The sequence below is a fragment of the Pinus tabuliformis genome, chromosome 2_1, assembly GCF_031772625.1.
Source record: "Pinus tabuliformis cultivar Carrire ecotype Pingquan chromosome 2_1, CPIR1, whole genome shotgun sequence".
In the NCBI taxonomy this organism is placed as follows: domain Eukaryota; kingdom Viridiplantae; phylum Streptophyta; class Pinopsida; order Pinales; family Pinaceae; genus Pinus; species Pinus tabuliformis.
In genome coordinates, this window is record NC_142299.1 from 292,816,359 (window position 1) to 292,820,778 (window position 4,420).

Here is a 4,420-nt window from a genome sequence, read left to right on the forward strand (position 1 = left end):
ATATATATATATATATATATATATATATCATAGGTTCGAAGACGTAAGACGTAGTCAATGAAATTTAAATTATATATTTCGATTTCATACGAATTAACAATATAGTTAAACTTCATTTTTGTGATAATATAGCCAATCAGATTTTACAGCTCTAAACCGTTGATCTAATCTTGGAAGTGTTCAATACTTTGAGGCGACAGGCATATATCGGAAGTTGATCTAATATCGGAAATGTTCGACACTTTGAGGCCACAAGTATATCTAATATTGGAAGTGTTTAATACTTTGAGTTCACAAGAATAAGATAAAAGTTAAAACATTGTTACGGTAAAGGCTTTCGTTAAAAATCTGTCTAATAAAATTAATAAAAGGAAAAAATAATTTAGGTATAGGATATGTATTTCAAATTAAATGTTGAATATTATAGTGAGTGTTTATTTCGGTTAGTATGGCTAAAGGAAATTGGCAAAGACAATAGAAAAGGTAAAGGGCATTAATTGGCATTTTATTTATGAAAATAATGGGAATTAGGAGAAGGAAAATAATAGAAAATTGAAGAAAATAGAGGTTTCATTAATAAAAAAGTATCTTAGGATGAGTTGGTACTTTTTGTCAGTCAATGTTGGTACTTTTTGCCAGTTCAATTTTAGAGCTCTCTCTCTATTCTCTCTCTGTCACACTCTTGGACACTTAGAGTTTTCTTGGAGCACTCTAGCATTGGATCAAGGAAAAAAACAAAGGACCAAGAAGACAAAGATCAAGCAAGGAAGAGAATCATCTAGTAGCTATAGCGGGATTATTTGCAGGTGTCAATTAGCATGTGTCATTTGCTTTCTAGTTTTGGCATGCATGATACATGCATGTGTGTATTTGGTTTTGTTGATGTCATTGGCATGTGTTTTTCCAGGTGTGACAGTGTTCTTCAGCGTTGCCTTACCATCTCCAGATAGCATGGTGTGATGGGTTCTCTTGTATTTGGTTGAGAAGAATTGTCATATCTTTTCGAAACTAAGTGAGGTGGTCTGTGAAAGGAAGAACACATGGCCTAACAATCCCAGAACCAGGTTGGGATTGTAGTAAAGCTATTTTTTTGTGCCTAGGAATCATTGGCCAGTGAATGGCGGGATATATGAAAAGCATATAGGTGTGCGCCCTCGATCAAGCCTAGGAATCCTTGACTAGTAAATGGCGAGATAAATGGTAAAACATGGAAGGTGGAGTCTTGATTAGACCTAGGAATCATCGATTGTTGTATGGCGGGATATACAGTAAATACTAGAGATCAGGGGACACACAAATTCCTCACTGTATAGGTGGAGAAATTTGGTGGCATCCACGATTGTTTAGGGCCTAGTGATTCGATGGGGATTGCGGTAAAGCTTGGGGAAACCTGGTTTGGTTTGGTTTTGAGTCCCACATTCATACTTGGAATATGGCACGAGGGTGATTGGCTGAAAGAAATATTTGGTTCAACCAATCTATGGCTAGGTGGTTCATGGAAGTCCCAAACTTGGTTGACTTTTTTATTCATTAATAAGAGCTCATTCTCTGTAGTATTTCACGTGTAACTGTATTGGATTATACGTGGATTATATGGTTGTTATATCCTTGTTATTTATGTTGGTTATATGTTGGTTATGAGTATGTTTTATGACAGACTCGATGTATGGTTCTCATCATGTTTTGATTAGTTACTGAAACTACAATGAATATATGACCTAATAGATGGTAATATAGATATTGTGATATGGCAACAACACTCATTTATGAATCTTAGAAAATTATGAGACCCCTATGCTCATATCTGTTGTTATGACCTATAGATTGCATATTTGTGACATTTTTTATGAAATTCTTGTCATCGCTAGTAGGGGTCCAGTCAAGTCATGATAAAATATTTGTACTAGTACCTTTGTTCTATTATTATTTAACATTCCTGAAAGTTTCATGAAGTTTTGGGCAGTGGCCTAAGTCCTAGCCCTGAAAATGTGGCACAGAATTTGAGTTCGATGGCTGAGAAGTAGATGAAAAAGTCCACTATCATTGGAATGCCCTTGCTATGGGATCGAATGGAAGTCCTCAATTTCATGCATGGCCTATCATGGAAGCGACTGGGGGTCTAGATTAGTGAAAGGTCAAATTGCCTCAAGGGTTGGTCACCTGGAAGGATCAGTTAGCTCCTAAAGGTTCTGTAGCATGTGTGGAAGGTTAGATTGGTTTGGGTTTGTCAATTCCACTTCCTTAACTATACATGGGGATTTGAGTCACATCATAGCAGTCTCTTGTCACATATTTACCCCAGATGACCAGTTAACTCAGGTAAATGTGGGAGGAGGGTGTTATAGAGTGGTACTAGAGCATTGTTGACCCCTTAGACTAGATCAGTGGTGTGTTGGTTATGCATTCATGTCGGTTGCATATATGTGCTCTCTATGCTTATGGTCTATGTAATTGATGTGCATGGATGTTGGTGGTTTGATACAGACTTATGCAGGAACACAACAAAATACATATATAAACATAAAAATAGAGATGCAACAAAAATGAAACTTCATTTCATTAATATCAAAGAAATGAAATATGTTTACATGCAAAATGGAAATAAACTAGCTTGGACTATGGTAGCTTATCTCTGAGAAGAGATATGGCAACTACATGGCTCTGAACTATGCTACAATTAGGATCGAAGGCCTATTTATTATTGAGAAACAATGGAAAACCCTAAACATCCAAAAATCATACCCTAGGAGATGAAGCACCAAAAGTATGGGCCCCATTTGGGTAAATTGGTACATCAACTTCCTGGGGTTCTAACTTTGGCATACGATCTTAATTTGACCTCCACAATACCTCATTAGAAAGATCTATGTGAGGAATACAACTTTCAAATCAAAAAATAAATCAATGATTTATGTTTGTCAATTAAAAAAAAAAAAACATCGTTTAGGGTCTCAAAACGGTTCCTGATGTTCATGTCCAGAAAAATTGCCAAAAATAGAAATTATGCAATAATTAATGAAACTGGAAAACTAAAACAATGGTTGGGGTCCAAATAGAATAGATAGGTGGCCACCAATATCCACTTGGACCATTCCTCCCCACTTTGAAAGCAATGGTCCCCATTGCATTAAGTTCCTCCATGAGATGGGGAAACTTCTGTTGAACTTGGTCAGTAGTGAGCCACTTACATTGTTGCAGGACTTGGCTAGCTTTAAAAACCCGATATAGTTGGATATTCTGGTGGTGAGTGTTCTTGATCTTTGTGTCCATGATCCAATCAATTGTGTCCTGTTCTATGCCGTATGGGTTTAATTCTATTTGTATGAGTTATTCTGCAATGTTTGATGTGTCCAGTAATGGCAGGAAGGATAGTCGAAGGCGATCCACATTGAACATTACGTACAAGCCAAGGAATGCGGGAATGCTGAGATCAATCGAAATGTCTCCCAAGACCTTGGTACTAGTGTATGGCCCATATTAGAGTGGTATGAGCTTCTAATGAGCTCTAGTAAGGTGTTCTTTCTGCAAATGCAACAAAACTTTGTCACCCAACTAAAATTTGTGTGGCACTCGATGTTGATCATGTCACTGCTTGTACTTAGAATTTGAATTCTTCAAGATGTGGTTAACCTACTAGCGGATGTGTTGGAGGCATTCAATAAATCTAGTTTCTTTATCATCCTCTGAAAATACATGTGTGGATTTAGTCTGTGTAGTCACATGAGGCCTTGCAACATCAATTAGACACAATGGTTGATATCCTAGACCCAATTGAAATGGATTGCGACTAGTCGAGCTATGGAGAGATCTGTTATAGATGTGTTGCACATAGGGAAGACTCTCATCCCAGGTTAGTGGAGACTTGGAGTTCTACATACAGAGTATGTGCACTATCATCCTATTAATGACCTCTGTCTGGCCATCAGTTTGGGGATGGAATGCAGTCAACTTGGTGAGCTTCATGTGTAGTAGTGTGCAGAGGATTGACTAGAATATGCTCAGGGACCTTCTATCCTAATCTAATGTAATGGTCTGCAGGATCCCAAAATGTACCCACACTCATTCAAAGGAGGGTTTGGTAGTGTCCTCTGTTGTGATACTATTCTTGCAGGCCTCCAATATAGCCATCTTAGAAAATATGTCCACGACCATAAATACAAAGTCATTACCATGCTTGGTAGAAGGGAGGCCAGACATATAGTCCATGGAGATGGATTCCTAAGGCTGGTTGGGAGTAGGAAGAGGAGTGTAGAAGCCTTGCTTCTTGATGGTTGGATTGGCGATGGCATAGAAAGTGCAATATCTAATATATTTCCCAACATGCAGTTGGAGTTTTGGCTAATAAAAGTACTTTTGTACTACAACCATAGTTATCTCCACACCAAAGTGTCTTATGACCCGACTGTAGTGCGCCTCGCAA